Source organism: Mesocricetus auratus, unplaced genomic scaffold, assembly GCF_017639785.1.
Source record: "Mesocricetus auratus isolate SY011 unplaced genomic scaffold, BCM_Maur_2.0 Super-Scaffold_100676, whole genome shotgun sequence".
Lineage (NCBI taxonomy): Eukaryota > Metazoa > Chordata > Mammalia > Rodentia > Cricetidae > Mesocricetus > Mesocricetus auratus.
In genome coordinates this window covers 100066280-100090498 of record NW_024429266.1, presented here as the reverse complement: position 1 = coordinate 100090498, position 24219 = coordinate 100066280, and the positions used below count along the sequence as shown (strand labels likewise).

The 24219-nt window shown below is 38.9% G+C and overlaps 1 protein-coding gene across 6 annotated transcripts in view; it reads left to right on the top strand.

Moving 5' to 3' along the window:
- Positions 1 to 24219, top strand: part of LOC101827620 (zinc finger protein 664) — an 82897-nt gene that overhangs the window by 17974 nt on the left and 40704 nt on the right. Inside the window, exon 1 of one of the 6 annotated variants that reach the window (XM_040739324.1) lies at positions 14954 to 15057. The exons of the other annotated variants lie outside the window; for them this stretch is intronic. The gene's annotated coding sequence lies outside the window, so the exon portion shown is untranslated. Of the gene's footprint in view, positions 1 to 14953; positions 15058 to 24219 lie in introns of those variants that run through there. 6 annotated transcript variants of the gene reach the window in all.

The following is a 24219-nucleotide window of genomic DNA, read 5'->3' as shown; positions in this document are numbered from 1 at the left end:
GCACCATTTCTTGAAGATGCTGTTCATTTTTCCACTGTGCATTTCTGATTTCTTTATCAAAAATCAGGGGTCTATTGATCAAGTTGTCTGGTTTTATACCAATATCATGATCATGTGATTTTTAAAAATGCTATAGCTGTGTAGTTCAGTTTGAAAGTAGAAATGGTGATACCTCTGCAAGTTCTTTTATTTTCAGGACTGCTTTAGTTACCCTTGGTTTTTTCTTTTCCATGTGAACATGAACATTTTCCTTTCAATGTCTGTAAAGAATTGTGTCGGACATTTGATAGGGGTTTTGTTCAATCTGAAGATTGCTCTTGGAAGGATGACCATTTTTACTATTTTAATTATATCAATCCATGACCAGTGGAGATCTTTTCATCTTCTTATCTCTTCTTCAATTGCTTTCTTCAAAGACTTTAAGTTTTTGTCATATAAGTCTTTCACATGCTTTGTTAGGATTACCCCAAGATATTTTATATTATTTGAGGCTATTGTAAAAGGTATTGTTTCCCTTCTTTCTTTCTCTATCCATTTGTCACTTACATATAGGAAGACTATCAGCCTAGGAATGGTACCATCCACCATTGGCTGAATACTCCCCCATCAATCACTAATTGAGAAAATGCTTTAAAACTGAATGTTATGGAGGCATTTCCTCAACTGGGGCTCTTTCCTCTTTGATGACTTTAGCATGTGTCAAGTTGACACACAAAGCTAGCCAGTACAACCACTTCTGAGCACATACCCAAAGGGTGCTCCATCCCACCACAAGGACACCTGCCATTATGTTCATAGTGGATTTATTCACAATAGCTAGAAACTGGAAATAACCTAGATTTTCCTGAACTGAAGAATGGATAAAGAAAATGTGATATTTACACAATAAATTATTACTCAGCTGTTAGAAGAAATTGACACCTTAAAATTTCAGGCAAATGAATGAAAAAAATTATTCTAAGGCAAACCTGACTCAGAAAGACAAGCGTGGTATGTACTCACTTATAAGGGGACATTAGCTGTTATGTAAAGGGTAGCCATGCTACAATCTGCAGACCCAGAGAGGCTAAGTAACAAAGAGGGCTTTGGGGGTGATGCATGGATTTCCCTGGGAAGAATAAATGGGATAGATTTTTGGGTGGACTGGGGAGGGTGTGGATGGGGACAGAAGGGACCAGGTTGGGGGACTGGGTATAAGGATAGAGTATAGAAAGAGATGACTGGAATAGGCATTTACATTTAGGGAATTATGTGGAAACCTAGTGCAGTGTAAACTTCCTGGAACCTATGAAGGTGACTCTATTAAGAACTCCTAGTTAATGGGGATATGGAATGTGAAAAAGTCATCTTCTGTAACCAGGAAAGGCTTGCAGTGGTGGGATTGGGACACAAATGCAGCCACAAAACTTTCAACCCATACTTGTCCTGCCTGCTAGATGTTCTGAGGCAGTGGCTCAGAGCTTATGGGAATGGCCAACTAATGACTGTTGTAACTTGAGACCCAATCCATAAGAGGGAGTTCATGTCCTATAATGCCCAGATGGCCAGGAACAGGAAACTGCATGGCTCAGAAACCCAGGGTAGAACCGAGCATGATTGACCAAAAAAAAAAAAAAAAAAAAAAAAAAAAGGCAATGAAATGATTCCTAATGATATTCTGCTACTTATAAATTGGTGCCTAGTCCAATCACCATCAGACAGGTTTCCTTCAGCAGTTGAAGGGGCAGATGTAGAGACCCATAGCTAAACATGGGGCAGAGCTTAGGGAGCCCATGGAAGAGAGGGAGGAAGGATTGTAGGAGCCAGAGGGTTACGGACACCAGGAGAACATGGCTCAAAGGATCAGTTAAGCAGGGCTCATAAGGACTCAAAGAGGCTGAAGTGGATCCTGCATGAGTCTTCTGATTACTCAAAGCTATTCAGAGCTACATGGTGAGACCCTGGATCAAAATTCAACAAGCCGGGTTTGGGGGCATGGGTTTTTTAATCCTAGCAGTCTTGAGATAGAGGCAACAAGATTACTGAGTGGAAGGTAGGCTGTTCTAAAGAGTTAGTTCCAAGACTCCCAAATGAAACCCTATATTGAAAAACCAAACCAAACAAAATTAGAACCAGAGCAAATAAACAATGAAAAAGGAAATAAAAACAAAACAAAACTGCTTACTTGTCTCTGGATGCTGGAATAAACATTACAATTTGGGATTTCATAGCACTGTAAAACAACATGCTCTGGGATTTTGGGTGCACACACTCCCTTCTATACCCAGTATCCTATGCCTGTCTCTTCAACCTAGACAGTTCCTTGAATTTGCTGTGTATATCCTAAACTCTTGCTCTAATGGTTAAAAACAGGTCTTTAGGGTAGGGACAGGCTCCATGAGGATTCAAGCACAGGAACTTATTATAGGACCTGAAAGGAAATCCCAGGGATTAGGTAGGGATGAGGAAATAGCCCATTACTTAGATCTATTTTGCAAACTCACCACGAATAAAATAACAAATGATAATAAAGATTTGTCTAGGGGCTAGAGAGATTGCTTTGTAATCAAGAGTATTTGCTCTTCTTGCAACCAAGTCAACTTACTCTCAAGAGGCTGTAACTATAAGTCTGGGTAATCTGACCCTTCTCTGGGCCTCCAGCAGAACCAACACGTTCGTGGTGATGTAAGGTATCACCCCATTTTAGGATATCTGTTAATTGCAAAGGTGCATGGAGACAGATCATGAACCCAAATCATGTGACCCAATTTAAAGCAAGCTTTTAAATTCTCATATACAGGCTGTTTTTCCCTAAAAGTGGGGTTCACAAAAGCAGCATTAGACATGAGGGAGACAGAGTCTTTATGGATAAGAAATAAGGGATTTTCAAATGATGGATTTGGTGAGCAAAATAGGTAGGGTTACAGAAGCAGAACACAAGCACAACAAGTTCATAAAAATGACCTCCTTTACAAAGAGGATTGTAAGCTGGTTGTGACAAGGTAGTCATAACAGCAGGTAGTCATAGAAAGGTCATGATAGGTGGTCAAAATAACCTTCTGAAGTAAAGGTAGAGTTGCATGATGGTTATAGTAGCTTTTGAAAACAAAGACATGGGTTGCCATTTCCTGGAAAATGAAGTAAGGAAATAATTGTAGTTAAGATTGCAACTAGGGAATAGTCCAATCCTTGGGAAAGAGGTTTAATCATAATGAGGCATGAATCTAGTTTGTCTTTGTATAAGATGGTTTTTAAGTCTAAAATGGAGGCAGGTAGATTCATGATAACTAGGTCACTGAATTGAGAAATTAGTCACTTCCTTGAGGAAGACGGTCAAGTCAATGTTTGTCTAATATGAATAATTTATTCTCCTTCAGTGGCCTTACATCTTGTGACTTTTTAAAAAATGGTAATATTTCTAGATTAATGCATTGACATATTTGAGGTGTCAGGGACCCTCTTTTTTTAAACACATGTTGCTACAATTTGTTCTCTCTAATTATGGAACAGTATCTCCGAAGAAAACAGGCTCTCTCAGATCACAGTATTTCCTTGATTTTCTTGACTAAACATATGGCCTGCCAGGCCCTACTTCTGCACTCTCACCTACTAACACAGAAACTTCCTCATTAGCTCTCATTAAGCAGGGAGTGGACTCATGACACACCTTTGCAAGAGACTTAGTAGGAGATCTTGTTCTCCAGCTGGAGGATGCCCCCACATCTATTACAGAAAGCAAGCCTAGGAAGGAACTTAGCAACATGGTACTTTGTTTGGCTTGTGCTATGTGCACGCTTCTCTCCAAACAAGGAACTTATTAAAAGCAAGGTCCCACTCTAGGACACCAACCAGCACCCGTGCATCAGGCTATTTATATATTTGATAAAACAATGAAAATATGAAACTCCCCTAAGAACACAGCAAGCAAAGCCCCATCTCTTATTGATTAATTGATTGATTGATTGATTGATTGATTGATTGAGACAGGGTTTCTCTGTGTTATAGTCTTGGCTGTTTTGGAACTTGCTTTGTAGAGCAGGCTGGCCTCAAGCTCACAGGGATCCTCCTGCTTCTGCCTCTCCAGTGCTGGGATTAAAGGCTCATACCACCATCACCTAGCTGCAAAACCCCATTTATATTCAAACACATCCTAGAACAAATCTCTGGGAACCTGCAAATCATTTTGACTAGTGAAACAGATGGACTAAGTGCAGACCTTCATTACTGTGAGTGCAGTCCCAAGTTCTAAGCCCCAGCTCTTTTGCAGTCCTTCTGCTGTGGTCTCTTCTCACTATCTTCACAGGTTCTGAGGAAAGGAAGCAGATTCAAGTGGAGTATCCTGGTTCCCTCACTCCCATGGACTCCTTCAGCCACACCCCTTCTCTCCCCACTCCATTCATAAGTTTCAACTCCCAATGCCTGGAAACACATTTTCCCTGGAACCCCCAGTGGATACACTTATCAAGATTCCAGAAGAATTTCCTACCAGGCAACACATAGCCATCACACTCTTGTAAGAACCAGAGAGGACAACACAAACAAAGGAACAACACACACACTCAACAAACACAAGACCGGATATCAGCACCTAGAACCACAATCTTCCCAAGCCACAATGTCTAGACTCCAGGGTAAAAAACACAATCAATAAGAACCAGGACACTATGTCTCCATCAGAGCACAATTATCCTGCCATAGCAAGCCTGGAGTATTCCAATATAGCTGAAGCACAAGAAAAATGACCTTAAGATTGTCATTATAAATATGATACATTTCCTTAAAGAGGAAATGAATAAATCCCTTAAAGAAATGTATGCAAACAAGGACAAAGAGTGGAAGGAACACTGGAGAGGTGGCTCAGTGGTTAAGAGCACTGGCTACTCTTCCAGAGGTCCCGAGCTCAATTCCCAGCACCGACACGGTGGCTCACAACCATCTGTAATGAGATCTGGTGCCCTCTTCTGGCCTTCAGGGATGCATGCGGAGGAATGATGTATAATATAAATAAATCTTTTAAAAAAAGAGTGGAAGGAAATAAATAAAACAGCTCAAGAACTCATAGTAGAAATACAATCAATAGATAATACCCAGACAAAATGAAATCTCAAAATCTACAACACTCCTGGCACAAAAGATCCATGAAATCTGGGACAGTAAGACCCAATCTAAGACCAATCTAAGAATAACCAGAAGAGAAGAAGAGAAGAAACCCAGATTAAAAGCACAGAAATATTTTCTTTGTTTATGTTTATGCATTGACATTTTTGCCTGCATCTATGTCTGTGCAAGGGTGTCAGATCATAGACAGTTGTGAGCTACAATGTGGTTGCTAGGAATTGAACTCGGGCCCTCTGGAAGATCACCTGGTGCTCTTAACCACTGAGACATCTCTCTAGCCCCCCAGAAATATTTTCAAGAAACTCAGAGAAGAGAGTTTTACTTCCTCCAAGGAAGAGATGTCTATCAAGGTAAAACAAGCATTCAGAACACCAAATACACTGGACCACAAAAGAAAGTCCACTTGACCCATAATAGTCAAAACAATAAATGGATGGAACAAAGTAAGAATTTTAACAACTTCAAAGGAAAATGACTAACATATAATGGCAGGCCTATTAGAATAACAGCTGGGCGTTGGTGGCGCACGCCTTTAATCCCAGCACTCGGGAGGCAGAGGCAGGCGGATCTCTGTGAGTTCGAGACCAGCCTGGACTACCAAGCGAGTTCCAGGACAGCCTCCAAAGCCACAGAGAAACCCTGTCTGATTTGTGGTTTATAGTTCCAAATCTTCAGATATGAAGAGACCTGGAGTAAGCAGAGAAATTATATCTTGCCTTCCTAATAAAGATAGAATACGAAGTGAAACCTCTTTTATTGGAATGAGGCAATGATAACTGTGCTCAAAAATTGGATGTGTTTTTACAAGCTGTTTATTGTGTATCATTCTGGACTAACTCCCCCAAACTATTCTAGTAATTTCTGATATAAGGTTTAACTACATTAAAAAGTTTTATAAGTATTATCTCATTCAAAATGACACCCAAGTTTTCCATAGTTTTGCAATAAAAATTTATTTGACTTTTCTTGGTTTATGTTAATGTCCCAAGTTGATTGTCTTTGTAGCTGAGACAAATCACCAATACTAATGCAATGTTTAAAGAGAAATGTTCCATTTGACTTGTAGTTACTGAGGGCTAGTGTTCTCAATGGTGTAGCAAAGGCATGGGAGCAGGGGCAGCTGGGAGCTCACACTTTATCCTGAACAGGAGGCATGGAGAACAGACTGGGACTGTCACTCTATACTGAAATCTCAAAAGTTGCCCAAAGTGAAAGACCTCCAATAGACCATACCTTGCGATCAGCCTTACAGTGTTTCACTATTGGGAACAAAGTACTCAAACTCATGAGCCTATTGGGCTATTCTCACTCAGACCATTACTAAAGTTGTATTCGAACCTACTGGCTTAGCCATAATTTTCAAAGAAAGACAGACATTATTGCACACACTGCAGGTGTTTTTCGTCATATATATAGTAATACATTGGGAGGTAAATTACATTTTTGTAAGTAGGACAGTCTGTTTCTTTCTACATTAAAATTTTGTATTTGTTAGCTTAGGTCTCCACTCCTTTGCATACTCGTTTGTATGTCTGTGTGTGTGCGTTCATTTGGAAGAGTGCATGTGACTGTCCGAAGACAACTTTCAGGAAATGGGTCTCTATTTTCAACATCTAGGACCCAGGGAGGTAACTGAGACAATCAAGTTTTGAACAAAGACCCTTCCTAACTGATTTGCCTCGTGGCCCAACAGCATTCTCCTTTCAGCCTCTCGATAGAGGCGAGTTGACCAAATCCCGTGTCTAATCCTTATTACTGGCTCTACCCACTTCACGTCTTTGACTGTCTGGGTTTGTGTAGAGAGGTGAAGCACAGAAATTTGGGCCCAGATTCCTTAAATTGACAAGTCTCTAGCTGCTATGAATTACTCCTCACATTTATCCCCAACAAAAATTTTTGTGCCAGTAAAAAATTCTTATATGAGTATGTTAGGGACAGTGACTGTTATAGACTTTTCTACAGGGTTACATATGAAAGACTTCCCTCCAGGGGGAGTTCTTTCATGTCCATTTTGGCACCTGTAGTAGGTAAAGGCTTTTGCACGATGTTTACGTGCTTAAAGCTTCTCTCCACTGTGTCTTATTTCATGGTCTTTAAAATAATGCGAGTGAAGGAACAGCTTTCCACCTGTTTTACAAGGGATTTCATTCCAGTATGAATTCTTGCATGAGTGTTAAGAGAACCTGAAATGGTAAAGGTTTTTCCACAGCGCATACCTGCATAAGTTTCTCTCCAATGTAAATTCTTTCATGAATGTTATTATGACTGCAGTGGGTATAGGCTTTTCCACAAGCTTTACATTAATATGGCTTCTCTCCAGTGTGAATTTATCATAGGTTCAGGCAAGAGGCTTACAGAAGGTGATTAGGGGTTTGCTAAAATATTCTGATTTGAGGGTTAAAAGGAAATAAACCGGCTCACACATGTGTTCCTCTCATGGCTCTATATTCTTCAAGAAATGTTCTCCCCATAAGTGCTCTCTCGAAAGCTCTCTTTAAGATTTCTCCTTAAAAGTTCTCACCTAAAAAGTTCTTTCTCTAAAAGCTCTCTCTTAAAGATCCTTTCATAAGTTCTTCTTAAATATTCTCCTAGAGTTCTTTCTAAAAATTCTCTAAAGTTCCTTCTAAAAAAAAATCTCCAAAAGTTCCTCCACACCCCACAAAGCTTCTAGTTGTTTTATCCACAGGCACATTTAACAACTTTGACAATAAGACATGCATATTTCTCAGAGCCATGAGGGCCAATAAGGTTTTGAGGCATGTGGGTGCCTCAAGTGTCAGGGGTGAGAAGTGACTTGTAACACTTGAAGGGGATTCTCATCACTCTGTCAAGGGAAAAACTATGACTATGTAGTGTTTAGTCCGGAGGCTGCAGCTCTTAATGCTGACAGCCCAGTGTGAAGGAATTTCTTTCTCTGGGGCCTATCTGAGTATACAAAGCACCCAGTGTATATCATATATACAGTCAAATACGCAGTAACAAATATTCTAGAGGTGATACCCATAATATTGATTGCTACTTCAGTAATAAGTGATAAAGGCTCCCTGTTGATGGGCTCTTCTCTCCAGCCTGTTCCACTGCCCCCTCAGTCCAAAATAAACACACAGAGGCTTATATTGATTATATACTGTTAGGGTGATGGCTCAGGCTTCTTACTGGTTAGCTCTCTCTTAATAAGTAACCCATTTCTATTCATCTGTGTATCTCCACATGCTCTTGCCTTACCGAGAACGCCCGGACCTTTGCTTCCTCAGCAGCTACATGGCATCTTCCTGAAGAATCACTCCCTCTGTCATCCTCTTCCCAGCTTTCTCCTAGTCTGGTAGCCCTGCCTATACTTCCTGCCTGTTCATTGCCCAAAACATCTTAATTCATCAACCAATAAGAGAAACATGTTCACAGCATACAGAACATCCTCCACCATCAACTCCCATCATGACTTCTTTCAAGGAAGTTACACCAAAAGATTGTTGTGAAGATTTTCCCAAAGTCCTTTGTAAGGTTACTTTGTGTTGTATGTGGATGGTGAAATAAAGATGTCTACTCCAAGATGAATTTTTGGCTCTCCTAGACAGTATGGAGAATCACTTTCTATAAAGTAAACCTTGAACACCCATGTAAAGGCTTATTTATTGTTCAAAAAAAGGGATTTTTGGAGGGGGTAAAAAATGATCAGCATATCAAAGTCCCTGATATATTCTTTATGTTTTTCTATAAAAAAGCAACATGCCCCTGCCAGTTTAACCCTATTTGTAGTATTTTTGGTACCCAATAATTCAAGATATCCAGGATGGTCTTGTCGCCAAAGTCATGAAAATGTTGTAAAGATCTTCAGATAAACAACTCTATAAATAACAAAACAACAATCACTGTTTTCCACAATGATTTATTCAAGGTCTAAGATCTTCTAGCAAACAACTAGTCACTGTTCTGTACCCTGTATGCCACAAAAAGAAACTATTTCATTCTGCTCTTTACTCTAGATACACTGGCTCTGCTAGGTTCCCAGAATAATTCTTACATACATAAGACATTTCACTTCTGTGAGTTCTACTTTATGTTTCTCCAAACGTGAAATATATATAATGCTTTCCCACATTACTTACAAATGTAACTTTCCACTCCAGCATGATTTTTTTTCATGTTTGAAAGGATCACTAAAATCAGTGAGAGCTTTTACACAGTCCTTACACACAAATGTCTTTACTTAATGTATGAATTCCATCATCTTTCTGGTCATGTGTGTTTCTTCTTTCCTATTGTCTCTATCCCCACTTTGATTTTTCTCCTGAAACTGATCAATGGGGAGAGTCTTACAGGTTTCATTACATTGTTGATTTTTACGTTGTTTCTCTGTAGAAGTTTCAAGTACTGAAGTGATTTAGAATGACAGATATATTTCCAGTGTTTCTGATGATTAAGCACAGCTTCCCTTAAGCTGAGATCTTTCCCCTCTAGTCTGGACTCTGAGACCCACAATGAGGATTAATGATTAATGATTAATGATGTTTCTTACACACAATTTGCTTTCATATACTCTTACTACACAAGGTGTGTCTTTATTGGCAGTATTCTCTCTAATCAGTTGATGATTTTCATTATACTATGATATTTAAATGCATAATCTTTCTCAGACTCCTGGGTTCTGCCAACATGTGAAAAGCATTACTGTAGCCAAGGGAAATATTGGAGGATGGCTCATGTGTCCCACTACAACTACACTGTCTCAGAGACAAGGACACAATGTTCACAGGTTAAGACCAGTATGAGAAGAAGGACAAGACCTGAAAACTGAAAAGGAGATAATAAAGAAATCACAAACTGAGGTAATACTGAAAATAGAGAATCTGGGTAAATAATCAGGAACTACAGATGCAAATATAACCAACAGAATAGAAGAGACGGAAGAGAGAATCTCAGGCATTGAAAATACACTAGGAGAAATAGATTCATCCACCAAATAAAATCTTAAGTCCAACAGATTCCTAACACACAATATCCAGGAAATAGGATCAATGTGCAGCTAGATATACTTGGATCAGTTGACAAGTTCTCAGTCATTCTACCACTCCCATTTGCTTGCAGAAAATTGCTTTCCAATTCCATAAGTTACCCAGATTTTGCTGAGATATTTGTAGTCCTCTTCAATATTTTCTTCTAATGTTTCTCTAGAAACAATTCCAAAGAATTCTTTTGCCATAGTTAACATTTGAAAAAATAGTATAACCCAGTTCCTACGACATGGGTATGCACACTAAATTCACATTTTCCTTCCAGAATTCAAATCACTCTGCTACACACAGAAGCAGGAAAGAATTGATAATTATGACAACATATGATCTCCGGAAGGGCAAGAGCCATAAGAAAGTCATGCTCATATTTGTTCCATAGACATAGCTGTGTAGTTCTATTCAGGTGTCAATAAGAAGGATGGGGAATGATGTGTTTGATTATGAAAAGAAAACAAAAAGAACCAGCTGGAGACAGTGAAAGGAATGTGTTGAACAATGAAGAAAAATATGGAGAAAGTATCTAATTCTGGACTAGATGAAATGGGAGTTTTAGGTCTTAATCATTGAGTACCAACAACACCGAAAGAAAACTCAGTAAATCAGAGCATGACAAGTGATGTAACTCCTGATAGATTTAGATGGATTAATCAAAAATGATCAATATAGAGCATATCTTGGCATTATACTTGGGGTGCCTATGCTAATACACCTTATACAGGACTTCATTAATTGGAAAGATTGTCCAAGGCCTCGTTTATAATTTGACCCCTTTCAAAGTTGAGATAGCATTGTTGTGTCTAATACATATCATTCACATTTTTGGTTATGTTTTCCTGCTGTGGATGGCCAAATTCAACTATCATCGTCACTGTGTTTTCTTTTTGTTATTTTTACTGTGAAAAAAATGTTATTTGTTGTTAACATTAAGCAGGTAACATGCAGAGCCTAAATTATCATCTGCAAGATGAGGGCATTGTTCAAGAAAAAGAATTTGTACCCTGGTATAGAAGGTACTGTGTTCTGTGAGCAAAAAGGGATTTTTGTTTTTTAGACGTCTCATACAATCAGAGCTGAGATGATGACAAAGTAAGCATTGACTTACGGCTTAAACAACTTGAATGAAAAGAACCCCTAATTACAATATGTAATAAAAGAAATTTAGGCCAACTTTGAATTTTAAATAAAAGACAAATATAGATCATATTTTACAATGGATAAAATATAATAACACAATAACATGTAAAAAGCATACATGCATAGGTATTATAAAGATCATCTTAAAGACAAAGACAAAGACAAATTTTCATTTTTGGAATAGGGTCTGGACTAGATTGTAGATCTTATTTTACTAGAGTTAAGAAACCATATTCAAAACTTTTCTTAAATTAAGCAAATTACTAGAATCTAAGAGGAAGACCTTGGATGACAAAGACATAAAGCATAAGGTGAGCATTAAAACACTTAAAGCAGGGTGAACAGAGACCACAAGACTGTTTTTAAATTTTTCCTTTAGTTTAATTGGAAAAGAACAAAGCATCAAAAATATGTCTTTAAAGAGGAGAGAATAGGTAGACAGGCCACCAGTCTTAAATTTTAATGTTATCAGTAAAATTTATCTGAGAACTAAGAGGCATTAACTCCTGTTTTTTCAATACTTACCAGCATAGACAACATTTGTATAGAATAAGCATAGTTAGATTTTGAATATTACTGTTCTTTAGTATTGTATGTCGTATCAACCTAGAAGCTCATACCATAATCTACAATCAGGAAGCAGGGAGAATATACTGTGGATATTAGTGTTTTGCACATTTCAAACTAGATTTGACTAGAAGGACAGATATTCACCAAAATGCCATACCTCTTACAGATCCTTAATCTGTCCACCAATTGGACAAAGTTTCAAAAAGTCTACTGGGTCATTCTCAAATGAAACACCACTACAATTGTTTTCCCTGCTATTGCCTTAGACAAAGTAAAAACCAAAAATTAAACTAAACCAGCCAAATAAATAAAAAACCAAAACATGCATTGTTGCACACATTTCATTGACTTTAATCCTTACTATAGTAACATATTGGGAGTTAAAATTAAACCTCTGCAGGTCTTTTTTTTCCTTTTTTCTTTTTTGGTTTTTCGAGACACAGTTTCTCTGTATTGCTTTGGAGGCTGTCCTGTACTCACTCTGTAGACCAGGCTGACCTCAAACTCACAGAAGTCTATCTGCCTCTGCCTCTCAAGTGCTGGCATTAAAGGCATGAGCCACTAACACCTGGCCTAACAATGTGTCTTTCCACATTAAAATACTGTATTTGTTAGTTAAGTCCCCCCTATGACAAACATATAATCATTTACTCATTTGTATTTTTGTGTGTGCTCATTTGAAAGTGTTTGTGTGTGATTGTCAGAAGACCTCATTCAGGAATCAGTTGTCTGTTGTCACCATATAAGACCCAGGAAAGTAACTGAAATATAAATTATGTTTCTGGCAATAAAGTATCACTAGAGGATGCATATCATGCTCCACTCACATTCACCTTTCATACCTCACAATAGAAGCAATTTGCCCAATCACTGTCACACAGTTAACTGTTGTGCAAGTTCTATAAACTACACTTTTCACTGTGAGATCATTATCCAGGGATGTGGGACACACAAAATCGGGAAGACTATTCTGAAAAAGACTATCACTTTAAACTTCATTAGCTAGAAACACTTTGAACAATTTTCCACATTTATTTCAATCATAAAGACTTTCACCAGTGAAATAAATTTTGAGTATGATAGGAACTATTGTTGCTAAAGTATTTTCCAAATGGATACACATGTAAGGCCTATCTGTAGGATAGATTCTTAAGAATATCCTGGCAACAGGAAGTGGTGAGGCTTTGGCACAATACTTAGATGCACACTTGTGTTAAACTTCTTTCTGATGTAAATTCTTGCATGCTAATTACAGAAAGTTGAAGTGGCCAAGGATTTTCCAAAATGCTGACATTGAAAAGGTTCCTTACAAGTGTAAGGTCTTTTATCCTTCATAAAATCTCAATAACAAAGAAATAGTTTTCCAAATTCTTAAAAAGAAAGGCCTTTTCTCCAGTGTGAATGCTTTTACTGCCATTATGCCAATTGGACTTATCGAAGGCTTTTCCACAAAGCTACCAAACATTAGGCTACTGACTAGAGTGAAGCATTTCGTGTCTGCTGTTATCACCAGAGTGCCTGAAAGCTTTTCTACAATGCTTAAAAGCATAAGGCTTCTCTCCGGTGTGACACCTTCCATGTCTGTGGGGACTAGTGGAGTCATGAAGGCTTTTCCAAAATACTTACATGAATAACACCTGCCTTTTGAGTGAACTTTTTCACAGTTGTAAAGATCACTAGATGGAATGAATAGTTTGTCACATGTTTTACACAAAAAATTGTTTCTCTCCAGAGATTTTTTTCATTCAAGTTAGGATGTAAAAGAGGTAAAAGTTTTTACATAGTGTTTACATACATAATACTTCTATCTGGTGTGATTCCTTTCATGTCTCTTACGACTGCTGGACTGGCTAAAGGCTTTCCCACAATGCTTGCATGAATATGGTTCTTTCACTATGAGTCCTTTCATGTCTCTTATGCTCACTGGAGTCACTGAAGGATTTCCCACAATGCTTACATGCATAAGGCTTCATTCCAGTGTGAGTACTTTCATGTTTCTTATGACTACTGGAGTCCCTGAAGGTTTTTCCCACAGTGTTTACATGCGTAAGACTTTACTCCAGTGTGAGTTCTCTCTTCTCTCTTATGACTCCTGGAGTCCCTCAAGTTTTTCCCACAATGCTTACAAGCATAAGACTTTACTCCAGTGTAAGTTCTCTTATGTCTCTTTTGACTGCTGGAGTCACTTAAGGCTTTTCCACAATTTTTATAAGCATAAGGCTTCACTCCAGTGTGAGTTCTCTCATGTTTCTTATGACTACTGTTGTCCCTGTAGGCTTTTCCACAATGCCTACAGGCATAAGACTTCTCTCTACTCTGAGTCCTTTCATGAACTTTGAGATTAGTGGTTCATGTAAAAGTTTTGACAATTTTTACAAGCATAGGACTTCTCTTCAGTGTGAATCCTTACATGTTTCTTCAGATGACTGAAGAGTGTAGAGGTTTTTTTTGACAGTTCTTACAAGGTGTCTCTTTTGTATGAGTTACATTATGCTTCTCAAAACATTTTGCAGTTTTAAATGTTTTGCCATATTACCCCAAAATTTTCTGTCCAATATGACTTTTCTCATGGTTGTAAAGGTCACTGGAAGCAATGAAGGACTCATCACAGAGCTTACATACAAACTGTTTCACTTCTTTATGGATTCCTTCATCGTTCTGAACACATGTGTATCCCGTTAAGTCATTGTCATTGAGTGTAACTCCAGTGTGAGTTCTCTCCTGAGTCTGATCCAAACTGAGACTCCTACAGGCTTCATTATATTTTTTTTTGGTGTGAAGTTGAGTCAAAAGCAAAAACATCATGCCATATAACACAAAAATAGTCCATATACTACCGCAGTACATGAACACCCATGTATATTGCTGCTCTAATCTCAATGCTATAAAACGAATCAGCAGGGAGGCCCATCAGCTGATGTCCACATAATGGAAATGTGGCACATAAACCCACTGGAACTTTCCCTAAAATGAACGATACTGAAGGGAAATTTGCAAGCAACTTGACACACCTGGAAATGCAATTCTGTTGAGCAGGTGTCTGTAGCACATGACATCAAAGGCTGCCTGGTTTTCTTCATAAGTATTTCCCCGTTAACCTTTCCCTGTATGATCCACAGCTGGACTGAGTGTCGTGGAGAGCATGAGAAAGGTTCCGTGAGCTCTCTGGGTAGGTGGGGTGCTACAGCCACAGCAGGGGCCTGTGGTGTGCGAGGACAGCGGTGGACACAGCAGGACTGAGAAGGTGAACACAAGTGTGGGGAGGAAGACAGGCGTTTGGAGAATCAAGTTTCAGGACTGTGCTCAGCCGTAAATGACATGCGGACTGCAGGAGCACAATGAACAAGGGTCACTGTGTAAAACACCACCAACAACAACAACAAAAAACAGCAATGGTGATACAAGCCTTGAATCCTAGGATGAGTGGTGTAGATCAGGGTATCCTCTGAGGTCAAGGCTCAGCTGGCCAACAAGCATGTCCAGGGTAATAAACATATTATGAGTGTGCAGCACACTCAAATCACACAATTTTCTCCAGCAGGTGGAAAGCACACTTATTTTTCTCATATGAATTTTGTGAATCTTCCACCATGAGCAGGAACCCCATTAGTGAAAAAAAAAAAGACTATTTGAATTCTAAAGTAGAGGGATAAAGTATTAATATCTTTTCCATGGATCAAAATCCAAGAAATGTATTGTTATAGAATTCCCAAGTCTAGTGCCTCTGTCATAAGCATCCTATAGTGTAAAAGGAAGCTGTCCCGCCAGCCTGGTTCCAGAGCCGCATCAGTCCCAAATAAACACATAGGAGGCTATATTAATTATGAAGCTGTTGGCCTTGCTTGTTTCTTACTGGCTAACTCTGACTTAAGTATTTATCCCATAATTGTTAATCTAAGTATTTCTCTTACCGGAGAACTTTCTGGGCTTCCTACTCCATGGCGTTATATCTTGACTCTCTGTGTTTCTCCTTCCCAGAGTCCTTCTGGACTCCTAGTCCCACCTATCTTGGTTCGCTATTGGCCAACAGTGCTTTATTGACAAATACACAGGACTTCCCCAACACTACAGGCAAACCAGTAGCAGAAAAAAATAGAATTCCAAATCCATGAAGCTCAGCCCAAGACTCCCTGGCCTCTTCACATCCAGCAAAGCTCAGAAAAATGTTCAAATTCCAGTTTTAATCTCAAATGTTAGCACTGCAAACAAGAAAATGTGAAGCAAACTGAACTTTTCCTATTTCTTCACATTGGTAATTTTGACCATTGAAGACAGGAACAGCAGAAAAAAAATCTTGTACATTTTCTTTTTTAAAAAGGAAAAACTGTAAAATGTACTAGATGAGGTGTTAAAGGGTCATTACTAAGCTTTCTGTGAAAATCTCCAACAGCAGGAGGCACAGGGCTGGATTCTGAGGGACACTAGATGGGGGAAGAGTGGCAAGAAGAAAAGCAGATCAAAGGTTCATTTATTTTATGCCGTTAGTTATCCCCAGCATTTCTGTTTAGCTTTATTGGGATGACCTGTGTATTCATGAGAGTGGAGTAGTGCCGTCTCCCACTATTATTGTGTGAGGGTAAATATGTTATTTAAGTTGTGATACTGTTTCTTTTACAAACTTTAATGGCCTTTTTTTGGCATGTAGATATTAGGAATCAAAATGTCATTTTGGTGAATCTATTCTTTGATGAGTATTGCTCTTCTATTGGCATGTAGATACTAGGAATTGAAATGTCATCTTGGTGAATTTATTCTTTGATGAGTATATAATGTCCTTCCCTATCCCTTTTGATTAGTTTTAGTTTGATGTATATTTTGTCAGATATTAAATTGACTACAGCAGTATATTTCTTGGGTCCATTTGCTTGGCATAAGATGTTCTACAATTTTACCCAGAAATGGTATCTCTCTTTGATGTTTCTTGGAAGCTTCAGACAGGTAGGCCCTGTTTTCACAAACATTCTATTACTCTCTGTGTTTTCATTGGGGAATTGGAACCATTCATATTGGGTGTTATCAGCTAGCAGTGTTTATTGACTCTTTTAAATTTGTTTTTGTTGTTTTGGTGTGTGTGTGTGTGTGTGTGTGTGTGTGTGTGTGTGTGTGTGTGTGTGTGTTTGTTCCCCTCCTTTGATTTGGTGGTTTGGGATTATTTATTACTTGTTTTTTCTTGGGTTTGGTTAACTTGTTCAGGTTACAGTTCTAATTTGAGCACTATTGTGGGGCAGGATTTTTAGATCAATATTACATAAATTTGATTTTATCATGGAATGTCTTATTTTCTGTATCTAATGTGATTCAAAATTTTGCTGGGCACACTAGCCCAGGATGGCATTTTCAGTTTCCTGGAATCTGTAGAAGCTCTCTGTCTAGTTTCCTCTGGCTGTTGGAGTCTCCATTGAGAAGTCACGTGTTATTTTAATAGGTTTGCCCTTATTTATGTTATTTGGTCATTTTTCCTTTGGAACTATTAAAATTCTTACTTTGTTCTGTACTTTTATGTTTTCACTGTTATATGATGAGGGGATTTTCTTTTGGTTCCATCTATTTGGTGTTCTGTGTGCTTTTTTTTAATTTATTTTTTAACTTGATTGGCATTCTTTTTTTTTGTTGTTTTTTTTTTGTTTTTTTGGGTTTTTTTTTTCGAGACAGGGTTTCTCTGTGTAGTTTTGGAGGCTGTCCTGGCACTCGCTCTGTAGACCAGGCTGGCCTCGAACTCACAGAGATCCGCCTGCCTCTGCCTCCCGAGTGCTGGGATTAAAGGCGTGCGCCACCAACGCCCGGCTTGATTGGCATTCTTTAAGAGAGGGAAACTTTCTTTATTGAGTTTCTTGAAAATGTTTCTGTTCTTTTGACCTGGTTTTCATTTTCTCCTCTATTCCTGATAGCTTTCGATTGGTCTTTTCAAACTGTTCAAGATTTCGATGATATTTTGTACCAAGAGTGCTTTAGATTCAACATTTCTTTGACCTAGGCATCCATGTCTTCTATGTGTTCAATGCCTGAGACTCTCTTTCGGATCTTGTATTCTCCTGGTGAGGTTTGCTTCTCCTAAAGTTTTCATTCCCAGGTTTTATTTTGTTCCAGTTTTGTTGTTGTTGTTTCTAGACAGGGTTTCTCTGTGTAACCCTGACTCTGCTGGAATTTCTTTGTAGACCAGGCTAGCCTTGAACTCTCAGAGATCCACCTGCCTCTGCCTCCCAGTGCTGGGATTAAAGGCGTGCGCCACCACTGCCTGGCTTGTTCCAGTTTTGTTTTTTTTAAAAACTCATCCTATTCCCTCTTTCCTGTCTTGAATTGTTTTATTCATTTTCTTTCATTGCTTATTCTTGATTTTGTAGATTTCTTTAAGGCCTTTATTCGTTTCCCATTTAAGAACCGTTATCATATTAATAAGGGTTTTTTTTTTTTTTTTGGTTTTTCGAGACAGGGTTTCTCTGTATTGTTTTGGAGGCTGTCCTGGAACTCACTCTGTAAACCAGGCTGGCCTCGAACTCACAGAGATCCACCTGCCTCTGCCTCCCGAGTGCTGGGATTAAAGGTGTGCGCCACCAACTCCCGGCCATCATAAGGGTATTTTAAGTTTTTTTTTTTTTGTTTTTGTTTTTGTTTTTGTTTTTTTTGTCTTTCAACTATGTTGCCCTACTCAGGGCCTGCTGTCGGGGGGGATAGCTCTGCTGTGGTTTGGATATATTTCCCTGGCTGTTACTGGCAATGTTTTTACTCTGGAGTCTAGGCACCATGGCTTGGGAAGATTATAATTCTAGCTGGTGGCTGATAGTGTATTTGTTGTGTGGGTGTGTTGTTCCTTGGTTTCTGTTGCCTTCTCTGATTCTTAGTAGAGTGTGGTGGCTATGTTTTCCCTGGTATAAAATGCTTCTGGAATCTTGATAAGTATAACCGTTTGGGGTTTCCAGGTAAAAACTGTTTCTACGTGTTGTGAATTTGGCACTCCTGTCAACCCGTGCTGGCTGCAGCAGCTGAGGTGGCCGCAGCTTAAGGAGTCATCCTCTGCTGCCAGGTGTCACGCCTTTCTACTCTCGTGTTGCTTCAGGCTGTGTAGAGTTGCACTGCGGAGCACGCCCCTTAAATCCCCTCACCACTGCAGATCATTCTCTCCATCTTGCTCCTTCTGTCTGTCTGTCTGTCTGTCTGTCTGTCTGTCTGTCTGTCTGATGTCTCCAATGCCGAGAAAACCCCAGCCCTTTTCTCCATCCCCTCCCTCAACAAACATCTTGCTTTGGGGCTGTTTTGAATATGATTTCTTAATGGCGCATCTTGTCCGGCCCAACAAAGGTACCTTTTCCTGTAGCTTTATAATCACACTAAGTATTGAGAATTGAAACTTAAGAATGGAGACATGCTTCATTATGAAAGAAGGAAGGGGTCCACAGGAGGGAGGAAAGCAGCATGTTCCTCTAGGATCTGCTCAGTGTCTTCAGAAATTGTGCACATGATGACAGGGCACAGCAGAAATTCTGCTACAGAGCTGGAGATGAGAACTGGGGTTTGGACTTGGGGGGGGGGGTGAGGGCAGAGGTGAAGATCTGCACTTAGCCTACCTGCTTTGCTGGACAAAATAGTCTGCAGGGAATGTCTCTTTGTGTGGGGCCTGGGATAAAATAATGAGTGGGCCAAAGGAAGTTTGATGAGGTATACCCGAGTGGTCCACCGGAGAAGAGGAAAGCGAGGCCCCAGCAGGTGGTCTGCTGCTAGTCTGGGCCTGAGAATTGGGGGTTTGGCATGGAAGGGTGGATGGAGAGGTGTTGCTCAGCAATTAGTCAACCTGCTTCCTTGGCTGCATTGGCCATGGGATTAGAATGTACAGAGCAAACCGAAGACTACCTTTGTGGATAAGGTAGGTAGGGAATACTGAGTAGCCCCGAATGGCTTTGGATTCTTAGAAAAGCAGCTTCCACAAGTGTGCTGGCTGTACCGGTTTACACCAGCACTTCCCTAAAGTGTTTCATTAAGGCAGAGGAGGCAGAAGGAGAAGAAACAGTTCACCATTCAGAGACCTTATTATGAAAAGGAATAACTGTCCAGCAGAGATCATGGACAGTCAGTTGGCTTGCTGTGAATTGCCTTTATTATGTTTAAGTATGTTCTTTTTATCCCTGCTTTCTCTAAGACTTTTATCAGGAAGGAGTGATGGATATTATTGGAGGGTTTTTCAGCATCTAAAGATATAATCATGTGGGTTTTTTTCTTTCAGTTTGCTTATATGTGAAGGGACCAGACCCTCACTCAGCCCCTGCTTTAGTAGCCATGACAGGCTACAGAAAGGACACATAGGCCTCTGACTCAGCACATTACACAAAGAAACTCCAGATCCCCCTGGCCTCCTGGAGTCTAGAGCCAAAACTAAACACAAAGAAACTCCAGGACCACCCCCCAGCCTCCTAGATGCTTGGTTCCTGGGAACTGTTTGGTCACAAAAGAAACTCCAGGGGAAACCAAAAAAACCCTGTAGTCTCCAGGATGCAGTTCTGAAAACTATTGGTATCTATGAACAACAGGCCACCTGCAAGTAACAAGACAAAGCCATAAAAGTCATAGAATGTTGCCTCTCAGCACTGACCAATGAGAATAATTGATAGACAGATAGTTCATGCCAAAATATGACTTTGAGAAATTCCCCTAATTGTTTCCAAATGTCAACCAATCAGAAACCAACCTGTACCTACTGATGTAATCCTGTAACTTTTGTCTTTAAAACCTAACAGTAGACAGGGAAGTTCACTCCCTCTGGATGCTGCTGTGAAAGCTTGCTAGACAGGATTCCTGTTATAGTTGAATGAACAATCTGCAATTAAAACTTGCTTGTACAGTTTAGTGGGTCTGTCTCCCTGGTGGTCTTTGGGGGATGCTCAAAACTTGGGCACAACAATATGGATGGATTTTTGTATGTTAAACCATTCCTGCATCTCTGGGATGAAGCCTACTTGGTCATGGTAGTTAACTTTTCTGGCATGTTCTTGCATTCTGTTTGCCAGTATTTTATTTAGTATTTTGCACCGATGTTCATGAGGAAGATTGTTGTGTAATTCTCTTTTGTAGTTGCACCTATGCGTGGTTTGGGTAACATGGTAACTGTAACCTTGTAAAGAGAGTTTGGCAACTTTAGGACTCGGTGACAAACATAAATATGTATTTCAGAAGAAATCATGTTAGGCATAGATTGTAGCCAAATTAGCTGGAATCAAGCAGTCTAATAAATACGGTATTAGAAAAGTACATTTCAAATATTCAGGCTGCCTCAGATAAGCTTTGGTTTACTTGATCTCAAACAAATAGTACATATTAGGTCCTTTCCCCAATAGCTCTTAAAACCTCTAAATAAGATATTTAGGTCTGTATTAAAAGTTTGATAATATCTTAAATTGTTGTTTACTTCAATAAAACAATATCCATTTTGACCCTAGAAAATAATTTTCAATCAGGAGTAAGAATTAACACTTGTACATAGATTCCAATAATAATTAATTTCCAGAAATTTTAATTTGATTTCATTTGTGGTCATTCTAAGGAGTAACAAAAATAATGTCTTGAATTTGTTATATGAGATTTTTGGATTCCTCTGGATAATATCATTGTAAGTTTTTCTTGGAAAGATAACTATGGAATACTTTCAGAAATAATTTTCTAAAATTTTAAATTTTTATTTTTCATAAGTCTTGGCATTTGGTCTACATTTCTGTGTGTGTCATATGCTTGGATAGTGCCCCTGGAAGCCAACTTGGCAATTTCTTTGTATAATTTCATATTGATAGTGAGGATGACAAGTTACACAATACCAACCAAGAGACACAGTCAAATTCCAAGAATACTTATTCCATATATAAAATTGGCTCTTCTGGTAAGTAGCAAAATAATAATAATTAATATCTCATATTTCTAAGATAAATTTTAACTTAAACATTAAAATGTAAGACTGCTCCCCTGTCTATCATGCTCTGTTCTTTAATTGACAGGTTTTTCCAAGTTTTCACCATGACCAAATTAAAAGAAGGAAATGAGTAATTAATTTGTGTGCTAAGCCAGTTCAGCCTGCTTTACCTTTTACCAATAGTCAGGTTAGGCTCTGTGTCTTTCACATCCAAAATTTTCTACCTAGATTACACTTAGATTTCTAAAAGAACAAGATTTAGATTAAAGATTGATAATGCTAGTAAAAGATGATATAATCAATGGATTAAGTTAAAACTAAAAAATGATAAAATATCCTTAGCTTTAAAATTATCATTACAAATCCCTTGTGTAAATGTATTTTTCATATATGCTTGTTTTTTATGATTTTATACTGATACATGGTGCAATTTGACTTATACTTAAGAAGTCTTGGTGCTGTGGAGAGGACACACAGGTTAATAGCACTGGATGCTTTTCCAGAGGTCCTGAGTTCGATTCATAGCAATCACATGGAGGCTCACAACCATCTCTAATGAGATCTGCTGCCCTCTTCTGGAGCATGGGCACACAGGCAGGCAGAATACTGTAGACATAATTAACAAATGAGTGATGAAAAGGAAGTCTCGCCGGGCGTTGGTGGCCCACGCCTTTAATCCTAGCACTCGGGAGGCAGAGGCAGGCCGATCTCTGTGAGTTCGAGGCCAGCCTGGTCTACAGAGCGAGTGCCAGGACAGCCTCCAAAGCCACATAGAGAAACCCTGTCTCGAAAAAACCAAAAAAAAAAAAAAAGAAAAGGAAGTCTCCTTAAGCTAGGCAGTGGTAGCACAGCAGTTGGGAGGCAGAGGTATGTGGATCTGTGTGAGTGGAATGCCTGCCTGGTCAAAAGAGCATGTACTCAGAGAAACACCTCTTTAAAATGGGAAAGGAGGAAAAAAGACAAGGAACCATGCAAACATAGGTCATATTAATTAAAACTTCCACGTTGACCTAAAATTTTCAGTTCATAGTGTAATTAAAATTTTTGTAGTTAGGATAAACCATTAGTCATTTTTGGGGGGTTAATCCTCAATGTATAAGAAGGCTCCAATGTGCTTGCTACCCTCAGAACACAATATTTTCTATTTTAGGGAACAATTTTATTATCAAGAACAAGACCCTTGTCTCAGAGATGATCCTTTAGGCTCTGCCATTCCTAAAGTGTAAATACTGAGAAAATAACCCAATGATTTCAGAGCTTCTTAAGTAATTAATATGCTGAAAAATACCCCCAAGATATTGTTTCATAAAAATGACTTCTTGTAGTTTCCACTAAATATGACAGATTTCTAATAAAGAATTGACTCTTGCATCATGTTTATTTAAAAATCTTTCACTGTCACTTTTTAACCAAGTGTTATACAACAGACAAAGGATAATTTACTTAACCTTGAGATTAGAGCTGTACCTTAGAGGTACCTTGGATCTGTGTCTTGTTTCAACACAGATGGGCAGAAAAATCTGGGAAGTCCCTTTGTGTTAGCTTCCAGCTTCTCATGAAATGAGATAAATAAATCTTAATGTTCATTTGAGTGACATTATTGCTCTAAGGAATACCATGGTGTTGAAGGATTATTTCACGATCTCGGAAGCAATAGCAAGCACGATGAGGTCCCAAAGTTAATCAATTACTGTCTCTGTGCTATCATTTGTGAGTGACCATTGTGGGTTCTATCTTAGCAGTCAGGGTGATCCTGGTAATAGGGAGTGTTTACTCTAGTGAATGGAGGCTTTCTTCATGAATCATGGACAAAGAGAATCTCTTCTGAAATTCAAGGGTTTCTTTTTGTAACTATCTTTAGAGAGGTACTCATGGCATGCGTGTCAATTATATCTATCCATTGAGCAGTGTGTTCCCTTGTTGGTGAGTTTTAATTATATGGTTTCCGTGGACACATTGAAACACAGGGTGTGAAGCAGTCACGGGCTTTTGCCCTATTCCTAATCTGTGGGGTTACTGTCAGCCTCACATGCTATTTCCGTGCTTGAATCTACTCCTACTCTGACGTCCTGCTTTTTCCTTTAGGCCAAGAGTTTGGAATATAAGAACTAATTTCAGCTCTAACTTTAAAGAAAAGGTGGGCGGGGACTGCTGGGTATGTGAGGAAATAAGAAAGCACATCGCAAATTCCAGAGCATGTTCTTACCATGCAATAAAATCCCAAAATAGAATAGGTTTATCCCAGAGCACCGAGTGTTAAGGTGTTTCTTTTTTTTTTCTTAATTTAATTTATTGGTTTTTTTTTCTTCTTTTGCTTGAATGTTTGTTTCGGTTTTGTGACAGTGTTTTGCTGTGGTTGTTGTTGGTTTGTTTTTTATTATTTTATTTTATTTATTTGTTTGTAGTATTGGCTGTCCTTGAACTAGTTCTCTGGATGAGGTGAGCCTCCAATTTGCTAATGTTCTTGCTCAGGTTTCAGGATTTCAGGCATAAAAATGCCTGCCACCATTTGCGGAA